This window comes from Cyprinus carpio, unplaced genomic scaffold, assembly GCF_018340385.1.
Source record: "Cyprinus carpio isolate SPL01 unplaced genomic scaffold, ASM1834038v1 S000006530, whole genome shotgun sequence".
NCBI lineage: Eukaryota > Metazoa > Chordata > Actinopteri > Cypriniformes > Cyprinidae > Cyprinus > Cyprinus carpio.
This window is the reverse complement of record NW_024879195.1, coordinates 1,037,673-1,046,603: the sequence shown is the minus strand read 5'-3', so window position 1 is coordinate 1,046,603 and position 8,931 is coordinate 1,037,673. Positions and strand designations below refer to the sequence as shown.

At 33.9% G+C, this 8,931-nt stretch overlaps 1 pseudogene; it reads right to left on the bottom strand.

Annotated features, from left to right (window-relative positions):
• Positions 1–3,668: 3,668 nt before the first annotated feature.
• On the bottom strand, positions 3,669–8,681 carry LOC122143881 (annotated as a pseudogene).
• Between the last annotated feature and the right edge of the window lie 250 nt (positions 8,682–8,931).

Below are 8,931 nucleotides of genomic sequence, written 5' to 3'. Positions count from 1 at the left end.
GTATATATTTATCCACCACTGTGCTGTAAAAGACTGATCTGTAGTCATCAGAAAAGTTTATTTGCAGCTCTTTCTGCTAAAGGTGGCACAAACAGATTTTAAGTTTAAAGGTGCAGTTAGTTTTTTCTCATGGGCAGGTGTTGGATAACAATTTTTATTTCATTTAGATATACACAATATATATAAAAAAAAACTCCCTGTTGAAGAATTGCAATAAACATGTATATTCATTAGCATATTTGAGCATCTACAGCTGAATGGGTTTTTATAATCAATAGAGAACACTCCTATAGATTTGATGTTAACATTTACTATTAATAAATGCATTACTAGAAAAAATTGCAGTGAAGTTGAATAGTTTGGTTAAGATCATTTTGTGTTTGGTTGGCTGTGATAATTGTTTTGAGAACAAGTACACTGCATTGGAGAAAAGTGTCAAATCGATTGTGAAAAACTGTATTATTTTGCATATTTGTTCTTGCTCTTTGTATACGTTCCCTTTTATTATTACTCTAAAGCAATTGTGATAAATTTGTAAATGATTAGGAAAACTGCATTTCCTTTGTTAAGTGTATGATTAACCAAATAGTTATCAGTTTAGGGCCAATTGAAAATGTTAATTTGATCAAATGACAAATTACAGTTTTGTTTGTTGTGTTTGGACAAATGGTACATACATGTTTTTTTGTTTGTGTAAGACGTTTTTTTCAGACATTTTAAAGTATTGGTTGGTTTTATTAACTATTGTGAAACATTTAAGAGTTTTGTGCACATTGTTTTGAGAAAATTATTTGCATGGATTTGTAATTTGTATGAAATTAATGAAAATCTGTTTTGGACAATTAGAAAGTTTTCAGGACACTGTGTTAACTGTTTTGAGAACAGTGACCTGAGTTTGGAGACGTGTCAAAATGATTGAGAAAACTGTAAAAGTGTAACTGTGGATCCTGTCCAGTCTCTTTCAGTCAGTATCCCACATCCAGTAATGTGTAAATCTGTACTTTTTTGTGGAAAATGGGCATCCAATGACCCCTTTAAGATCCTTGGGGTGATTGCTAAGGTGTTGCTATGGTACTTAGGGTGGTTGCTTTGGTGTTGCTATGTGGTTGCTATAGGGTACTCTGGGGGATTGCTAGGTTGCTTTGGATTGCTTTGCTATAAAGTTGCTGGTGTCATCACATTGCTAGTATGTTTCAGAAAAATACTACACAAATAGATAGATAGATAGATAGATAGATAGATAGATAGATAGATGCTAGCTTAATAAATTGGTGCAGGCTCCAGTTTTAACATAATTTTAACCTTTCTTAGAATTGTTAGTCATCAACATGAATGCAGTTTCACTTCAGCAGGTGTGAGCAAAAAAGAGGAAGAAAGAGAGACCTGAATACACAGATGCTCTCGAATAGATCTAATTTTGACCTTCTGAAATTCCTTCGAGAGTACTTAGTCAAATGAGACACTCGCCCAGCATATTTGCATATATCAGCAAAGCAAAATTACTTTGAAATACATTAATATTGAAAAATTGTAATGTTTTATGGCAACGCTCCAAATTCTCATCACGTTTCAAGCGGCATCATTTTAGATAGACCAAAAGCTAAACAAGTAAAGTTTGTGAACAAACTTTGAGGTTGGCTTGAAATGAAAATGGATCTTAAGTGTATTAATGAGCATTAGTATTAATGGATTCACACATAGAGGATGTTGTTACAATTAAATCAGATCACAGAGTGAATGATGTGTAAATAAATATTACATTTCACAGGATGGCCATTTGTTTTTGAATTGTTTGTAATTCATCAAGCTTGTTTGAAACTGCACATGGGTTTGTTCAGTTTATTAACGTTTGACTATGTAAAAAAAAAAAAAAAAAAAGAATGTCCTTGAGTGCTCAACAAGTTGCAGCTGTTGAATGTGAGATGTGCATCTGCGCTAGTGGATCCCCAGAGATTTAATATTTAAATACATCAACCGAAAACACTGTGAAATGTGATATGAAACATTTTGCAGAAGTACCTTAAACTCCAGCTTTTCTAGGAACGTGTCATTTCTGCCTGGTTTGACTCTTGAATCTTAATTTCTGAACAACTTAAACAAACAAAAAAATAATAATTAAAAAAAAAATCTAGATTTTTCTGATCTTCTTGAGATATAACACTCCTCAAAATATTCCAACGGAGTTTGAAAGGTTTACTTTATTAATTTGTTTAATTTAGCAGTTCGGCTAAATGTACAGATTTTTGCCCTCATGCTTTTAGACAAGCAGCAAACACATCAAGATTGAGGTCATGACTATATATCTTTATAGCTCATATTCTCACAGTTTTTTGTATGTTCTGACAGAGCTCTACTAATATCATAGTGACATCTACTGAAAATCCAAGATAATGTAGTAAGCGGCTGATATAATATTTGAAGGAGTAAAATCTAGATGATCTGACAGACATAAGACTTTATTGATGAGTGTGAACACGCAGGACATATCTGTCAGTGTCTTCAAGAATGTGTGCACAGAGGCAAATTATGTAGTTTTCACCATCTCAGTGAGCCTAAATGTGTTTTTCACACAAACTTACAGAAAGACAGGAACAGACAGAGCAAATGAGAGAGATTCCTTTTTGATATGAAAATAGATTAGAGTAGCATTTAATTACAGTCACAAAACATATAAGAAACCTTGGAGTCTTCACATGTTCTTTTAACAAATCATCACTGCTTCACCTGGGAAGAAATGTATCTATAGTTTAAAACACATTAAAGACACAATACAAGTTAAATTGAAGCATGTTTATAACTGCAACAATATGCATAATACACTCAAGTAAAAGAGTTTCTAAAAGTGCTTGTTTAAAAATGATCTGTATATTATGAAGTGACCATTAGATTACCTTGAAGAAGCTGAGCACAGCGCTGTAGGTCAGAGAGAGAAGAGGAAGAGGAAGATGAATGAGGTGGCAGTGGACCAGAGACTTCTGAACTCATCCTCCTCAAGAACATCTTTATTGCAGTCCAGAGCAAAGCCTGTCTCTGGCTCAGGTGGCTCACCTGAAAAAGAAAACACATGTACAGGACACATATGTATGGTGCTTATATGCTGCGACACATATATGAGAACGTTAATCATACATCCTGAATTTAAAGTCCAGTATTATTTATTAGTGTTATATAAACACCTAAGCACATAAAGTCTTTATGTACTGCATACGTGTACTCACATACATTCATTTGCACACACAACTGACTTTACACTGAAGAGACAAACATACGCTATATTATAGTCCTGTCTGTTAAGCATTGTTGGTGCATTAGAACATACACTTTATAAATATATATATATATATAAGCATATTATTACATTTATGGTATGCTTTTTAAGTAACATACTATTTTCAACTTAGTATTGAATACTGACATACTAATAATACAAGTGCACCTAAAAACACCACATATACCATCCGTATATTTTATTGATTGAAAATGTCAAAAATTCCTTGTGACTTTGATGGTTACCTTTAGAATTAAGTAAGTGTCTTAACTTGAGACAGAGACAAAAAAAATCTAATTTCTCTAAATACTGAGAAAAAAAGAAAGAAAGAAAAAACAGGAGCAGAAAGAGAAGCACACAAAGATTCTGATTAGGAAAACCACATGAAAGCTGGACTAAATCATGCAAACACAAATATTTATTGCTTGTAAAACAACACAAAAAATGGCATGTTATATTAGAGGAATTGATAGACTAACAGCAGTACAGTAAGCACAGAACAAAACATAAACAAAGCTCTATGATAATGTTCTGACAATGTTTTCTTGTGAACATATTTACTTACATGCAACATGTAAGTAAATATCAAATTAAACATATAGTCATGAGTGTATTTTGACTTTGATGTTTGACCCATGCAGTAAAGTGATACAGACAGAAATATGCACAAAAAACAACATCAAAGATACATAATCAACATAACAAGTGAGCAACGGGACAAAAGCAAGGAAACGTAGAACAGCAGATTAAGTGCTTAGACATTAATCACATGGAAATTCTGGCTGTTTACTTTGGCTTGTTGACTCTTGTAATGGAGGCACTTCTATTGTTCATGTTGGCGTGAATGACTGCACAGCTGATGGTGGTGCTGAGCTTTTCATACTCTTCTCTTCTACGCAGGTGATGGTGGTTCTGGGATGTTCGTACTCTTGTTTTGATGCGAGCACTGGTTCTGCCCTCTATGTAAGGGTCATTACCCACTTTCCACATTACATAGACATCGCTGGGTTTAAGGCTGGTGACCTCACACACACATGAGAGATATGATCTGTGACTTTATCTGGTTTGTAAATGGTAACAGTGGGCTTATTTCCATCTGAATTGGAGGAAGTAATAAAGGTTCATTGAACAAAACAGAAAAATCACACAATAATAAATAACAATAGTATATCAAAACAGTCTAATCTTTTTGACAGAAAGAATTTCAAATGTGCTTAAAGGCAATATTCTATTTTATTTTATTTATTTTTTTGCCAGGCAATTAAATTATAAGCATCTATCATAATTACACATAGAGTTTTACACTGACTTACCTCCTTTTTCAAAACGGATCTCCTGCTGGATGTCTCTGTTATTATTTGTGTCACGGATGGTGCAGGTGACCATTTCACCATCAAACCATTTCTTTGTATCAACAGTGACATTGTGAATTCTGTTAAATTGTGAAGTGTCATTAGAAAATTCAGCAATCCCTGCTGTGATATTCTCTTTGGGCACACGTTCATCCTTCACTTTACATGATACTGAAAGTATTTTGCACTGTATTTTTTTACATCTCCAGAAACAACAGCTTGCAAGACAATTTTATCATTAACAAATAGTTCTCTCTGAATTGGTGGCTTCATTGTCAGTGACAATTTAGCTACAAGGGAGAAAGAAAGTCAATGTTACTAAATGTGTAAATTTGGTGTCATCTGTGATATAAATATCTAATATATGTGTACTGTATCTCTGCAAATTGGGATCAGTTTTAAGGAGTTTATCTTTGTGTGAATTTGAAGTTTGCCATCGTGTTAAACTGTTTTCCCTGGTGTGTGACCTCACAGGTATACTGAGTATTCACATCCAAATTCTCACTGCTGACTTCATAAAAACTGTATCCGTTATAATAACCTTGCTCATTAGATTTACTTTCCAGTTTTTAGCTGCCTCCTGCTGTTTGTATCATTTATTTTTCCATTGTACCAAGAGGTCGTTTTGGGGGGTAGAAATCTTCAACAGCACACATGAAAGATGTACTTTTTAGTGTTGTGACAGGAACCAAGCTCAGGGTTGGTTTTCTTGGACCTGCAATTAAAACAACGATTACATCCAGTGAAACTGTGGAAGACATACGATATTTTGCAAACTTAAGTACACATTTGTAGGTTGACATATGTGTGTGGTGGTGGTGGTGGTGGTGGTGGTGGGGGGGGGGGGGGTATCGACGACAAAGCAGAGAGTACTTGAAAAGCAAAAGAAAACTTTTTTATCAAGCAAATAAAATGCTCTTGTAGTTGAGTTTTAACGCCATTGTTAAATGTTGTATAACATTTCTCATATGGTCTCATATGTCATTGCATATTTCCGAATCCAACAGTAAGATACAATAGAGAGCTGGAAGTAGCTAATGTGAAATGTTAGATTTTTTTTTTTTAACTTACCTGGAGCAACAGGGGATTCTTTTGTGCCTTTGGAATTTGAAGCTTCGCAATTGTAAGGTTTCTGAGGATTCCAATCGCTTTTTCTCACGCGCATATGGCTGACTTTGGTATATTCTTCACCACTCCCGAATGCTGGATACTGCACGACATCACTCAACTCTTTCTTAGCATAATCCGTCCATTTAAAAGTAAGCGAGTCCGCAGGTGAGAAACCTCTTGCCATGCAGCCGATGGTGACGAACCCAGCAGAATCAGGAGTACAATGGGACATGGCGAAGATTGACTTTGGTGGAGATGATTCAGCTGTAGAGACAATGCATCGTTCTCAGACAATACACATATAATGTAATGTAGTACATATGAACACTATTAGACAGCTAGACTACATTTCAAATTAATGACTTGAAGGATGGGTTTAATGAATAAAATATAACAAAAAAATAAAATTTAACAGATTATAAAATAACGTAACATAAAACAAAACGATGGATATTAACTGGTTTTACGCAAGAAGAAAGTCCCGAGTCTTCGATGTCCCGATCTTCCTGTGGCTTTTAACTTTGCAGGTCATCTATATGTTGTGCCGCACACAAGGCCTAGTTAACAAATAAGTAGCTATGCAAGGCTTCTACATGGATATTAAATATTGATTGAAATTGTGGAGGCCGGAGTGCACATATTTTTTGAAACAGGTTTCCCGGATGAGCAAAATGTTATTAGTGTTGCCCTGGAATTTTATAGTTTTAGACGCTGAATACTCGATTTACCAAATAGAATCAAGCATTTCGAGGAGTCGCATAATAAAACAACATCTTTCGAATTAGGTGAAATAATTTTTTTTTTTTTTTTCTTGGATGCTGTAATAAATAAAGTGCTATAGTAGTAGTAGCCCTTTATAGCCTATTTATCTAAACTAATTTATTACTGGAAATTTTGATGCATGATTACTTTTCATTAAGTTTCTAAAGAATCAGTTCACATAACCTATCAAATGTGTAAGTTAAAACAAACACTTTAGTATAGGAACCAATTCTCACTATTAACTTGTTTATTATCATGCCTATTATTAACATAGGCTATTGACTGTTTATTAGTAGGCCTAGGCTATAAAGCACAAATTCTGCATGACGATATTCCACATCCCATAACCCGACACAATACCTAAACTTGACAGCTACCTTACTAACTATAAATAAGCAGCAAATTATGAGTATAATTAAGGCACAAGTCATAAGGGTTTGTTAATAGCGATAATTGAACCTTAAAATAAAGCCTGACCCGAACGAACAAATGAAAACAATCCCAGCCTTTCAAAAATTCATAAATATAGCCTATCAATATTGTGTCATTGAACTTTGGAGTAATTCGAAAAGAGATAATTAGCCTAAATCAATTTGTAATTATTTAGGATATTAAATATGGTTGGGTAGGCCTATCGACCTAAGACCATATTTAGATACGCCGGTGTTTTGCTTAAGCTATTTATTTATTTAGAACTGAATTTGTATTTTAGAAATTGTATTTTCTTAGTAATAGTGGAATTCAATTTATTATTTTGAAATATAACAAGTAGTGGTCATAGCAGTGTTATAAGTTTAAACGTTGCCGTTTTGTTATTTAGTCATATTTAGCTGTTTTCAGCTTCTAATATTTGTACAGACTGACAACACTTGCGAGAAGAACGAACAGTTAAAGCAGTCGTTTGACAATACTGTTATAGATTTTTATTCGTTTTTAGCAGCTATACAACGAAACATTATAAAATGATGTAGCCATAGTCTTTAACATTTTCTAATGGAATGACATTCATTTGACAACAATCATAGAAGAAAACTCTTAAGATATAATAATAAAACTGTAAATAATAATACATATATGTGAAATTTTGTCTTATTTTACGATACAACTGTCCTTGCAATTAATAATAAAATCTTACTGTTTGTAACGGTGACTTTGGTGCCGCGTCCCCAGTAGTCGAAAGCCCAGTTACACGATATTATTTTAATGTTACAATGCAGTATAAAAATGAACTCAAAAATGCCCAGTATCGGTTAAATTACCTGTAGCCGATTCGTTGTTTTATCTGAATGCGTGTACACATCAAATTTTGTAAAATTAATTATTCAAAATGAATGTGAATCAGCAAAACTAGCAAAACCCTAAAGGCATGTCCTGACTTAAATACGAATTTGTGCGAATCGTAGAGTAAATAGCCATTTAAATATTTCTTAAATATAAAAACAACTTTTTGCAAAATTAGCCTACCTGTCACAATTGTTCGTACTTAAAACAGATTTTGTTTAGAAGGTTTTTCTTACCTGACGAGACAGTGACCATGGTTCCTTTCCCCCAGTAGTCAAAAGCATTGTCACACTGACAGTTTTAGCCATGGATATTGTACAAAAATTGCTATTATTTCACTTTTATTTATTTTCCGAAGCCACAAATTCAACTATTTATCCTTTTAATTCAGTCTAACTTTCATTCTTGTAAAACGGACAAGCGGTGTGTACATTTAGTTTTCCTTTTAGCCTATATCTATTTAAAACACCTGTCAATGTTTATGAAAGATTTAAATGTTTCTTCTTACCAGATGTCACTGTGACCGACGTGCCTTTCCCCCAGTAGTCAAAGTAAAGCGTAGTCACAGTGATACTTTTCATTTCTTCAGCGCACAAAAACTCTAACGATTTTTTTTATACATATATATCAGCAAATCCAGCTACAATCCTTTGTACAATCCAATGCAACATTGTCCATTATTTTCTCTCTCTCTCTCTCTCTCTCTCTCTCTCTCTCTCTCTCTCTCTCTCTCCTCTCTCTTTAACTAGGCTATAGTAGACTAAAAGTCTGCTACTAAACATGCATTTTTAAATTTATTTATTGATTTATTTATTGTAGTTTGGCTCTAACTAAAAAACTAAACAAAAAAACTAACATCTTACCTGATGTTACGGTCACCATTGTTCCCTTTCCCCAGTAGTCAAAGGCTTCGTCACAACGAGAAGATTTACGATAAGAGTCATACCATAACCCTAATAGAATATTTACACTGTCTTGCCACAGGCCTCCGTTATGAAAGCGACTAGTTTTGAAAAAATTTTACTGCGCACTTTCTTTAATCTGAGAGTTTTACTCGATATTGTTTACGATTACCGACGTCCCCTTTCCACTATTAGCAAAGACAAAAATTGTAAATATGACTGCATGTTATTTTGTGTCAAGACCACTTACCTGATC